Genomic DNA, 14,592 nt, shown 5'->3' with positions numbered 1-14,592 from the left:
ATGTAAAGTCATTAACAACAAAGAATTAGTAATTTCTATCATCAGGACATACAAATGTTTTAAGATCGCATAAAGAGGAAATGAAGTAGGTAATTAAAGAGAATTTGTATTTCAAATAAACATTCAAATGCATTTTGAAATACGACAGTAGGCATGTAGTTTCGGTATCTGATATTTTTCTCCTAATATCAAAATGAAATTTAAATAAGCAATGCGTGGAAACATTTATAAACCATTTCTTTATGTATACTTCAACATTTCATCTGTTTTTGTAAAGACATTGTAACAAAAAGAAGTATCTGTTCAACTTTAGCCAGCATATCCTCGATAAAAAAAAAGAAAACATACGCTGCGACGTTCGAAATATCGAAAAATCATACAGTATTTTCCTACTTCAATAAACCAGTATTATCTTGATAGCAACGACTGCCATAAAAATGCATGTCATAACAAAGCCCAAACTAACCAAAGAGTTTTATCTATGGTTAATGAGGACTAACTGGTGATATTGAATTTAATATCAAATTTTGTTTGTTATACATCATAATACTTCTTGAATATCAATCCGACACCAGTCATATATTTGTGTATCATGCTTTTTTTAGGTTAGATAGCAGTTCTTATTAAAAATCAGACAGACGGTGTTGCATGTATGTCAAATTCCCCTCCACCCATTTGTTTCAATTTAGAAAAAGGTAAATGCCACATAACAAGTCTTGTATTGTTTTTCTGATGTCGCGTTTTGTTTGGGTTTAATGCCAACACTATGTACTGGACTCGTCGTAAATGTATAAAGATTATATTTATTGATAAGTAATTCTATTTTTAACATATGCTTGATAAAAAATGTTATAGCATAAACTAAGTGCATCCATCACAAAGCTTTGCAGAAGTTATTGTTCTTTATTTGGTTATTTTAAATGGGAGATGAGTACATTGTTTTCTAAAAAATACAGATCTAAATACACAAAAGACGTTACGTTTAAAGATCCATATATAAACAAAAAAATCATTATCTGTTCAATGGGGTTTTCTTCACTTCGGGTGCTGATGTTTGTACATAGAAGAGAAATGTTTATTTCGAACAGATCTACGCCTTCCCATGTCTGCACAGTTTTGCACCTCAGGAGAATGGTGGATGTTGTTTAATTAAGAAAAACAATGAACGTACAATACATGTGTAACACACGAATCACCACTTCTATATCCATTGTCTGACTTTTCAATGAATATATACGCTGTAATAGATGGTCGAAGTTCACTTAATAAGCCTATAACATATTACATGCAGTATATTCACATTTTTTAAGAATGTGAATAGAACTATTTAATTAAACGAAACCTTACGTCATTTCAAAACAAAATAAGATAGGGGTGCCGGTTGCAATTAATTCATTGTAACGTTTTTGTTTATAAATATGCATAACAATTCCCACAAATATAAGTGTTTGTATTGATGTATAGAAAAGATGAGCTTTATACTCTTACACGTCATCTAATCCAAACTCGAAGTTTAAAGTGGGTCTATGTATTGGATCTCGGAGTGTTTCTATATTTTTTGCAATTTTTGTTTGTTTGTTTGTTTGTTTGTTTTGTTTTTTTCTATCTTGTCTTCGTTCTTAACTCGTAATATTTAAGTTTGTTTTGCTTCAGCTGAAGTTAATACAATTGCCTTTGCTGTAAAAACTGCTCTAAAGGTGAATAAATAAAACAAAAACTCCAAAGCATACAAAATCAGTGTACATGTTCATCCACCTAAACCTTATTAAATATAAAACTGAAATTAAACTTAACTAATGCAAATTACTTCATGAATGATTGCGGACCAGCAGTAGATAAACGATATCAAGCTGAATATGTCTGATTATTTTTTACCATATAATGGACCTGTTGCCTTTATACACTGACGATGAATCCAGTAAATAGTGTCGTGATCAAAACCGGAGTCAAATAAAACTCAGGCAAAGTATGACAAATACAGATTATAAGAGGTACTGCGAAAATCAAGTATATATCCAAAATAGTCTACTCTAGTGTAGATATATCATTCCACATAATATGTACAAGAAAGGGTACACTCACACATTACAATAAATCGACATAAGACCAAACAAAGAGACAATTCAACCACTATCGCATAAAATCATTGTCGATGATAAATATTAATTTATTTTATTATGAGTTTCATATGTCTTTTCACAACAAACATTTCTTTATAACATAACGTTTTTAATGCAGCACAAAAATATGAAGATTGATTTTGACTGAGTTTGTTTTTTTTCCTCTCATTCGTCAATGAATTTAGATAACAGGTGAATAGAATAGGCAATGAAAATATCGCAATAGATACCGACAGGAATTTATCGACAAAATATACTTGGTTTCAACAGTTAATATCGTTTTAAAGGAGCGTGTACATGATATAAATCATATTATCTATTAACTGTTGGTAAAGTTTTTAGACAAATTTTGTAACCCATGTTATATTGTTATTTTAATTTTAAGGTAAGTTTGCAGTGTTATAAACTTTTCCAATTAGTAGCTACATAGGGTACATTGTATCAAAATCTTAAAATGGAAGTTGTTGAAAAATTACTTCCCTTGAAAATGATATTGATTCTCAAATATCTTACTTTCTATCCAATCTGTTTTTAAAAATGTTAATCATGGAACATCTCAAAACATTATTCAGATTTTTGTCATCTCTGTAGAATTGATAAGATTAAAACAGCAGATGTCCGGCCAGTTTTTGATATAATTTTATATAAAATGAATGTAACTTTCTCATACCTAGGGGAAGCTATGCCTGATAATCCTTCTAGATACACAGGTTTGTCTGCAGTCATAGGGAAATTGGTGGTTAAATTGGGGCCGTATTTGTCGAATGGTAATGATGAACTATAAACAATTTATTTCAACTGTCGTCGTGTTTTGACCTACATTTTACATCAATTCTTATGTACTTCAGTATTACATGACCTGCTATGAAATGGAGTTATACCTCAGGAGTTGTGACATAAGTGCCAATTTAATAATCATTAACGCTTTACTATAAAAAGTCCAATTAGCCAAGGATTAAAACAATATACTGTTGTGCCTAGCGGAGAAAGAAACAAATTAAACATCAGACGGAAGTTTAGATTCATTAAACCTAAGGTAAATTATCAAAGAAAATCTTCTCTGATATGACCAATAAAGTCACAAAACATGTTGAATCAAACTTCAAACAAACAAAATTAAAATTAAGAATTAGTGCTTTCTTCTGATACTCACGTTCAATCACGCGTTTTGGAAAGGCGACTTATCTAATTTTATTTTTCCTTAATGTCCGATTTATAGCTGAATAATTTGAAATAAAAACAATATAAAAGTATTAACAATCAATAAAGATGTCTGGTGTAATTAATTTCATAAACAACAGTTTTTTGAAAACTTAGAGGATGTCTAAAATCAAGAGATAAAAACCGCATACAATTGAACCAACATTTATATTTTTTTTTCCAAATTTTCTTATATATGATTAATAATGTAATAAACAATAACAGTTTTTCAGAGTAATAACATCCGGCGTGTACAGAGTACTTTATTTTCTTACTAAAATGATGAACGGAAATGTTAGTGATATGCAATGGAACTCGAAATCAAATTCTTGTCAGCAGCACCAGTACCAAAGAGTACATTTGCACATACCTGTTAACCTTGACGGTATATGATTTAGAAATTACTTTTTATGACGCAAAAAAGATAAATATATGATTCTAGCATGCATAAAGGTACGATACTGTGTTTTCTGCGAACATTTAAAATATTTACGCAATTAGTTCACGATGTATGTACAATGCGTCTAATTGTTCTAAATGCGTGAATAGAAAATCGAATATAACATCGAATGTAATTCTAAATATTTTTTTCCTAATTCTTATACAACGTGTCTTCATCAAAGCATTTGTTTATGAGTTTGACGACATCCATTCAAATACAATGTCATTTGATTTCACCATGACATCACGTATTGTAAAATGGGATAAGATGGATAAGGTTGATTAAGATTTTAACTTGATATTTATGAATATCCGGAGGATTTTAATTACTGCGTGTCATTTAATCATTATTTGACTTAATTGTGATGAATTTCCCTTTTTATGGATGGCGAGCAAAATAGCACTTTAAAATGTCTGACGATAACACAATTACTCGCTTAAATACTTCAAAGCTGATGTCCTTTTATCGTTGCGTTGTTGAAATACAAAAGAAAAAAACATTGTTGTAAGAACATTCTTTAAAAGACAAAAGAAGGCTTTTACCGTAAACTGGAAAGTCGAGAACTACTAAGTATCAAAAAAAAAAAAAAAAAAAAAAAAAAAAAAAAACACACAAACAAACAAACAAAAAAAACAAAAAACAAATCACCAAAACAGAAGGACTGCTCAGAGACATTAATATCCAAGTAATTAGATAAAATATGAAACAGAAAACAGGCACGATCTACATACACAGTGTAATAAAATACAATTGCATATATATAGCTAAACAAATACAAGAAACAACGCGAATAACTAACCCCCCCAACAAAAAAACAAAAAACAAACAAACAAACAAACAAACAAACAAAAAACAAAACAAAACAAAACAAAACAAAACAAAAAAAAAAAAACGTGACAACAGGTCATCCAGACCGATAATGATAGCAGTAACCGTAATGTGTCTAGTGAGTAAAACCTGGTTAGCGTCGGAATTTTGGGTAGTCAAGCCGTTAAAACCTGAAATAAAATTAAAAGAGTAATCAAGGGAACCAAAATTCTAGCGGAAATAAAAAATAAATTAACCCAAGGACAAAAACATTAAAAACAGACAAAATACATCAGAGGAAATAAAATAACAAAAATAATACATACAAAGTAAATGATTGGATTCCATTAAAAACAGGGAGCATCGGTTGGGTAAGCGTCCTCTGCTTTTCTAGAAGCACCCGCTGAAATGCTCATAGAAATAAGTCCAGGGTAGACTGACAACTATATCACGCTGAATAAATCAGTTTTTCATGGTGCAGACAGATACACCGTAACGATCCACGAGTTCATGAGGACGACCATAAACTTCTGTGTTGATGACTTCAACATTGGTTCCCTTGATTACTCTTTCAATCTTGTAGCAACATACCCCTGTTCCAGAATGGCAGTTATAAGAAGTCTAGCGCGATACAAAGAGTCTTCGTAGTTACAGCAAGCTCTGACATAACGTATGGATGGTAATATGAAAACTCCATACGCAAGTGCTGAAGGGATGTTGCCATATAAGAAAGGAAAGTTGATAGAATGAAAAGTCATCGAGTTTGTCGTAACATAACGAATAAAAGTCCGTTCACAAATCACACAGATACAGTACCGGAAGTACTTACTTTATAGTATAGGGATACAGGAATATTCCCATTGAGATAGGAAATTTTTAATTTGGAAAGTCAAAAGAACTAATCATAAAAACCCAATTTCAAACGTATTAAAGTATAAAGCAAAAGAAGGTGTATCTGTTATCCCATTAATTTCATATTAATCATTGACCGTGTTTTGGTAAATTCGGTAGAAATGAAAATATCCGCGAATGGCCTGGAGATCTACATTCTCATGAAAAAAAATGAAGACATTTAACTCTTTTAATTTGAGAAATTTTATTTCAATAGAAAACATATTCAATGATATCTCGTTATCAATAGATGATCCAACATTATTTCACAATATTGATGGACTATTGTGTTTTAAAGACAAATACGGTAGAAACGTGGCATTACTGGAAGATTTATTCTTGTGTTGCGGCACGCTTACAATACTTGATTGTATGACATTAAAATGTCATAATAAATCGCATAAAATGAATCTTGAATTAACTTGTGAATAATGTAAACAACTCCATAGAAAATATCTTTGAAAAACGGGAACTGAAGTTATATTATAATGAATACTTCTATTAGAAAAATCACTGTACAAGATATGAATCGTTACATACGTGAGAGTTCAAGTATCATTGTATGTGTCAGCCTATATTAGACGCTTAAAGCACTATGGTGCGTGTGGCTTATATTCTTGATAAAGTTTATCACGAAAGAATATTAGATTATCTAAATCTCATATTATAATAACGAAATATGTTTTAATCAAATTTTAAAGTTAAGGTTTCGCAATAAAACCTGCCATCATTTAATGGTTATTTTGATCACTGTTTTATTATGAAACAACCCTTCATTTTCCGTATTATATCAGATAGTTCAATTTAAACAAAGCTCACATTGTTCTCACTTGTATGATCCAAACGTGGTGCACATGATACAAAAAAAATTACTGCTTCACATTTATTGTCAAATTAGAACAATGCATTACATAATTGCTTTCTATTTTTAACAAACGATAAATTAATTTAATGTGGATCCTGAAAAAGTCGAAAGATTGTTTGGAGACAATCAGTTCAAGACTACGTTCTGAATATAATAGCATTAAAACCTATGATTTTGCAACACTGTATACTTCTATCCCCCATACACAGTTAAAATCCCGACTTAAAAACATTATACATCGTTGCTTTTTCCAAAACGAGATGGTACACCTACATACAAAGATATAGTTCTTGGTAGAGACTCCTCATTTTAATCGACAACATATTTGTTCAGTGTGGTGGACGTGTTTTTCAACAAACGGTCGGCATCCGAATGGGCACAAATTGTACTCCTTTACTGGCTGACGTATTCCTTCACTCTTATGAGGCTGACTTTAAAGCTGATCTGATCAGAAAGAAAGAATATCGTTTGGCTAGATCCTTCAATCTCAGTCTCCGCTATATAGATGACGTAGTATCATCCTAATTTCGGGGCTTTGATACATCGCATCTACACAAAAGAACTTGAGATAAAGGATACTAAAGACACTGTGAAGTCAGCCTCATATCTTGACACACCTACACTTAGAAATCGATGATAAAGGAAAACTATTGATCAAATTTACAATAAACGTGATGACTTTTCATTCAGAATTGTCAACTTTCCTTTCATCTGTGGCAAAAACCCTTCAGCACCTGCGTATGGAGTGTTCATATCATAACTCATACGTTATGCCAGAGCTTGCCGAAACTACGCAGATTTTTTGTATCGCGCTAGAACTCTAACAAATAGACTTCTAGAACAGGGTTATGTTGCTACAAGATTGAAGTCATCACTACAGAGGTTTTATGGTCGTCATCATGAACTCGTGGATCGTTATGGTGTATCCATCTGCAACAAGAAAACTGATTTATTCAACGAGTCATAGTTTTCCTTTCCTCGTTTGTCTACCCCGGACTTGACGTTTTATGAGCAACTCGGCGGGTGTTTCTAGAAAAGCAGAGGACGCTTACCCTACCGGTGCACCTGTCCCATGCTCCCAGTTTTTAGTGGAGTCCGAGTTTGTCATTTGCTTTTGTTACTTTGTATGTATGATTTTAGTTACTTCATGTTCTTTGTTGTGTATGTCTGTTTTCCATGTCTGGTCTTTGTCCCTGGATTACATTCTTTTGATTACCGCTATAACCTTGGTTCCCTTGATTACTCTTAAATACTCGGAATTGACCTAGGAACTACAGTAGGATGAGCAGTGCTTGCTCCTTGCAAGAAAGTCACTGACCATTTCCTTGAAGCTCACGTCTGGGAAAAGAAAAGAAAATCTATATTTTCTCAATTTCCGTAGTATTTCTTGGGAAGTTTCGTGCTTACCGGGTCCATCAATGTTCCGTTTGATAAAAGCTATTCCAAGCGCTTCTAATACATCAAATGAATTTAATGTTTCGTCTAAAAACGGGAGTCACTCATGTTTTATTTTTTTTTTACTTTTATAATGTATAATGGACTCCATTTCTACATAAAGCAAGAGTTTGATTAAAAATTTAACCTACAAAAGAGAGCTATTTTACTCATTATTGTCACGAGAAATCAATTTATATCAATGACATATAAAAATGTGAAATATGAAATTTATGAAAATAACAAAAATTCTATAATGAAAGATGCTTAAAGCACTTAAAGTTTTTTTATACATATTAATGAGCAATCTGAATTTAACCAAAAGCTGAGAGCACGGGAATACAAGACTGAGACCTAAAAGCACGGGAATACTGCACTGGGAAGATTTTCATACATTACCAATCGTGATGATTATTACAAATGGTGGAAAAATACAAAAAAAATATCTTTGAACTTGATATTTCTAAAGCTCTACTGAAAAGAAGATTTGGTTGTTTTAAGTGTACAATACTAATGTTCTGTAAAGTATAAGCCAAAGAAACCAATAAACCAAATTAATATCATTAGAATAAACACTGACAATTCACTAGTCAGTCATAACTCGTTCATCATTGACCTTGTTTCGTAAATTTCAAGTTATGTACAGGATTGAAAACTTATAGTAGGAAACAAACATTTTATAAAGTACAAGATAATTTGACTGTCTATTCTTGTTGGTATAATCAAATGCAAAATAATCCGTTATTGTGTAATCATCTATTATAATAACAAACCTTCTTTTTTTATGGCTTACTTCAGTTGAAGAATCTTTACCTTCCTGTTTCATTAAGTTAAGTCCAATCGTATTTTAAAAAATGTAAGTATAATCGCGACAAAATGTTCATGCTTTTGAAATACTAGCACTTTGTCTTAAAAGCCTTGAATAATAAGCATATTGACTTTCGAACGAATAATTTCGTAAAAATAATACAAGCACTTATGCATACAAGGACTCTAACGAAATCATCAATTGTAACTTAATTCTTTGTTTGATGATTTATTTTTTTTTATTGGTTTTTTCTAAATCAAACTATAACATAGTTTCACATCACTACATTCATTAACGTTCATAAAAGCATTAATAAGCACGATATTTACGGCAACTAGAATTTATGTAAAAAAATGACTCAAATCAACGCAACGCAAAAATAATGAAATACAGTCTGAAAGAACTGAATTTCAAAAACATTTTTTCCAACTTAACTTTAAGAGGAGATGGAATTGTGTTGAGATATCCATGTAACATTTATTTTCAGACAAAAAGACATTTGTATTGAAATATATATATTCTAAACAAAATTCATATTGTTCATTTTTTCTTACATTCAGATTAACCTTAATATTTCTTATGGATTACAGACAGAATAATTATAATCGTAGAGAGTCACGTAATGCTCTTAAATGTCTAAAATTTGACTCCCCCCTCCACCCCCCCCCAAAAAAAACCCAACAAAAACAAGAACAAAAACAAAAACAAAAAACAAAAATACAATAAATTTAGAAAAGTATAATCAAATACCTCAATCAAAACTTGTTTTAAATACACCCCAATAAAATTACTTTTGAAAGGTTTTCCTTTTAGAATGCAAAGTATCATATATCTGTATTGTGGAAGACTCAATACCGATGCTGTCTGCTTCCTGAAACATCTACGATCGATGTACAAAAGGATTTGCTTAAACTTTTAAGTTGCTTAATACAATGTCAAGTACTGAATTTTGTTTACCTTTTTGCTAACCCGCATTAGTAATTCAATATGATATTTAAAGAACAAAATAAAAAACGCAAAGTTGATCACTTTTTCACTTTAAATTACCATTACAGATATTTTTAATGATGTATTTTTCTCCTTTAGAACAACAAATTTCACGAGAAATTTTACTAGAATTTAAACAAACAAAGACAAAGGTAACTGAATGGTTTCTCTTTAAAAAAAAAAACTTTGATGGATCAAAATGATCAATAAAAATTTAAGTATCGTAAATAAAATTACCTTTCAAGTTTCGTCGCTTCGTAATGGAGCAGTGTATACTACAATTTACTTGTATTTATATCATAGATACGTCGTCCGCTATTGGTTAGCGTAGCTGATGATTATTAAGCAGTCTTTAATAATCAAATTATGATACTATACTTATACAACACATTGGCTATATTGTGCAAAAAAAAACGTCATATGCATAGAGTAACCGCCCCATGAAGTATGAAATAGCTTTGTTATTAACGCAATTTTTGAAATTCATCCGGCCAATGTAAAAACAAGAGATGAAGTGGAAAGGTTATTTTTCATAATTTTTGTAATTGATTCAATATTTTGTCAATATCTTTAATATCATGAGTAAGGCGACATTTACGCCTTGCTTAAAAAAAAACAAAAAACAAAAACAAAAAAATAAAAACAAAAAAAACCCCAGATTTTATACGTTTTCACGTCGTTTAATAAAACTTTACTTTCAAAATGTATGAACTTCGATGCTTATTGATTGACCGTTTACATTAACCGGCATTGGAACACTTTAGTCGGATTAGGTTATTGTTTGTGGAATAAAACTACACATCTTGCAAAGTGCTGTATATTGTCTCACTTATAGAAAAAACAAAAACAAAGTATGACAATAAATCATTCAGACTAATTTGAAAGGGATCATTGTCATTCAAATAATTACTAGTATTAATTATTCAGTTAACTACCCATACACTCAGATATCTTACTTTCTGCTACAGCGAAATGGTTAAGACGTTTTGTGTTCTACCCAAAAATCTATCGATATCTTTATTTTTGCGTTAAAAAATGTAGTTTTCTGTTCTTCTTTAATGAGGGTAATTGATGATACATTGCAGATATCTCTTTGTAAATGATTCGATATGACATTTTTTTATTTTTCTCATTCTCAGATCTCGCTTACTTTTAACTCGTTGATATCATCATTTGAGAAATACATATATATTAATTGTCACCACTTCAATCTAATAAATTGGTTTTCATCATAATTAATTAATCTATAAGTAATTCAAGATTAACTGTTGTGGTATTTCCATGTTGTTTGTCATGGCTACGAGTAGGTATAACATCAAAAATATAGATTCTTAATTTAGCATGTAAGTGGCTAGTTTCTGATTTCCAAAAAACTCAATGCCAACTTTCTTGTTGAATTATAATGTGAATGTGAGATCGTGTAATATTACAAAAAATAAAACATTAACTGTGTTTTTAAGAAAAAAACAAAATTTGCTAATACTGATGTTGGTGTAATTTTAATTTAACTTGATTTAAAAAAGATATATGAACGAAGGAAATATAGATACGTGATACAACGGAATGACTGTATATTCAGAATACATATTGTAACCGAAAGGGATACTGATACCTCTCTGGTCGATTTCACAAAAGGCGTCAGAGAAAATTGTTTTTGTAAGAAATGACGCCATTAGACCCTATTATTTTATGACGTCATGACTTACGATCAATATTACACTGACAGCTGATTATGAAAAAGAACTCAAAGGGAATGGTCATGATAATGAACATAATTCACGGAAAACGACTAGACAAAGAAAATTAACACACAAAAAAGAACATAACTTTACCAAAATAATACTACAAAGAAACAAAAATAAACAACCCGGATTCTAATAAATATTGAAACCGATCAGTGGAACCGTCGCGGTTGGATGATAATCTAAGTCTCTCTGATTATATTTTCATGTGTGCTCAGATTTCATCTTTAATCCTCAAGGGTAATTAATGAGGATTTCGACACAACTGCAAGTTTTATTTTTAAATGCTCAATTTGCGGATATTTTACTCTGTTTCTCGCTCTTTATAACAAAACGGAGACTTTCCGAATGTCGATGTTCATATTGAACGCTGGTCGACTGTAAATCTAATACAATGGAACATGAAAGAGAATTAGTCGAACCCATAGAAAATTAACGACCTGAATTCATTTAAATAGTTTGCAAAAGCAACGCAAAGCGAAATAAATAAGTAGAAAGAAATTAACAATCTTAAACTGTACAGAAAGGGACTTTGAACATGGTGTTCAAATGGCTGGTATTGAACTTGAAGCTTCTTATTCGGACAAGATTCCGTATTAAATTACTGCTCATTTAACTTAAATTCCAATACTTTATCAATGTCCCAAACGTGAGGTATTGTAACCGACCGAGAAGGTACAGGAACAGTATGGAAATCGCCGCATCTGATTGTTTACAGGACTGGGTGAAATTCAAAGTTTATTGATCATATTCCAGTTAAAAGAATAAATTGAATATTGACATTGTCAAAGAAAATTAGTAATATTGCACTAGTGCTAATATCACTATATTAGGCTTAGTTAATTTTTAGAGCAGTGTGTAAAAATCACATCTCAGCTACAAAATACTTCAGGAACACTAGAAAATTTCAGTCTGACAAGACGTTAACCTGTGCTATCGACTGAACAAAATTTACTAGTTCCGTATTTTAAGAAAAAGTTATAAAGCTCACATGTTAAAGTATTGCTAAATTAGTACGAAAATATAAATCCTAGTTGATATGAAACTATAAAAGGCAAAATTTTCTTCTGTTTTGTCAATGTATTCCACTTTGTCCTCTTACAGGTAACACTTGCCTCATATTTTAATAATAGTGCTCTTTAGTCCGAAAAAAAAGCAGTAATGAGGATCTTCAGAACTTCAGTATTTATATTCGAATCGACCTCGATTCAATTGTTATTTCATATGTTTTAATAAAGTCCAAACTACAAATGAAAACAAAGTTTGAACGAAGTTTCATATTATATTCATTACAATATTCGTTTACTCTACTTTTTTTGGAAGACACAGAAAAGACAATCCTAGCTTTCGGTATATGTACTAAACATTCATGTTTGTTGGATGCATAAACACAAACATTCCAATGGAAACCATAGTCTGTTTTCCCTTCATAATATCATTGTGATATGTAACAAAGTAAAGGTAATAAGTAGGTCAATTCCATTGTATACAGGAAAGCAGTGCGATACGCTTACCTGTGGACAAACAAAGTTTGTCTCAGTTTATTCTAGAAGAGTGTAGAATAATCCAGATATCCCGGTATATAAAGTTTGTACTCACTAAGGTACCAAATCTATTACAACGTTTGTACAAACAAAGCAAATGGCGACTTAATTATATATACTTTAATCTGTATGTCATTTGGTGAATGCTCTACGCATAGAGCCAATACAATATAAAAATAGTATAAGTTGAAAAGAGTAATTAAGGGAACCAAGATTCTACCGGAAATTAAAATAACGTAATCCATCCGCCGAGCTGCTTACAAAAAAAGTCAAGTCCAGGGTAGACGATAAAAGAAAACTTTCAACCAAAATTTGAAAGGAGGAAACTCAAAATTTGAAGATACCGTTTCCAAAATATATCATTACTTTTTCTAAACCCAAGGTTATAGTTGTAGAATTACTATTCATGCCTTCATGCACTGAAACATTGACATCCAGGACAAAAATAGACTGTTATTGTATTTCCCCGATTGCTTTTTGGTTTTTGTTTTGCGTTTTCCGACTGTCTCGGTTTTGTCTGATACAAACTGAAACTTAAACTCACTCAGATATTGTTTTCGTGTGGTTATAAAGACTAGAATCACACCAAATGTTTTACTTATTATCATATTAAATGTCTCAAAGCATTTGTTTTTGTTTTTGTTTTTCTTTTTTCTTGCTTGGTAGTATCATCTGTATTTCGTAGCGTTCTATAAATGCCTATACGCCTTAGTTAAATTGTTGAATGCAGGTCTCAGGTTATGGTTGATAATTTTCTATCATTATTCTCAATTTCTTATCCAATATAAAATTGTACTAGCTAGAAAAGATCGAATTTCTACCCTTTCGACAAGAATCCTTTGCGTACGAAGTAATTTATTCCGACATGTTGCCGTTTGAATTCATTTGATATATTGACAGTGTATTACATTTACTTATTTTAACCAATTTTATTGAGTTAAAAGGATACAAAATGCCATTCATATATGCTACAAATTTCGATATGCTGTACACGTTTTTCAAGGCGTAACCTCTCTTCAACAGGATTAGATTAAATAAAAAGGAAGACAAACTAATTAATCCAAAAAGTTGTTCCAAAAACCAAAACTATCAAATAGGAAGCCAAATCCATCACCGAGAGGTTCTACCATGTGCAATGCAAGGAAAAAAGTGCACTAGTCATTTTGAAATTTTTAATACTGAAAATTTAGATAAATATGATAAATATAATAATCTTATATATTTAGATTTCAGCCCTGAATACTAGGTTGGTCAATACCCTCGTGAACATTTGGTCAACCAACAGTGACATCGACCAGTGGTTATTAAATACAAAATTACCAGTCATATATACTGCAAATATCGATATGCTGTTGATATGTTTCAAGGAGTAATCTCTTTTTAGGAGCATTAGAATCAAATATATACTGAATATTACATGTCAACATCTGTATTGCATTTGGTATCAACCCGAGACTCCTATATCACTCCAAGAGCCATCGGCCCGCATGTGATACAGATTTTTACATGTCATGTTTATTATATCATATTTTTAACTATACTTCAAGTGTGTTCTGTGTAGGTGCGTGATATATGGTATGCTATATAGGTTTAGAGATGTGATAAAGAGTATGCGATATAGGTCTAGAGGTGTGATATAGTGTATGCGATATAAGGTTAAGGATATAGTGTTTAAACAAACACTTATAATGCATGTACAAAAAAGGTATATTTTGATCTAAATGCATGTATATGATATAATGTTTTAATTAT

This window comes from Perna viridis, chromosome 10 (genome assembly GCF_037379345.1).
Source record: "Perna viridis isolate PV_CMFRI_1.1 ecotype Kerala chromosome 10, ASM3737934v1, whole genome shotgun sequence".
In the NCBI taxonomy this organism is placed as follows: Eukaryota; Metazoa; Mollusca; class Bivalvia; order Mytilida; family Mytilidae; genus Perna; species Perna viridis.
Note: the sequence above shows the minus strand (reverse complement) of the source record.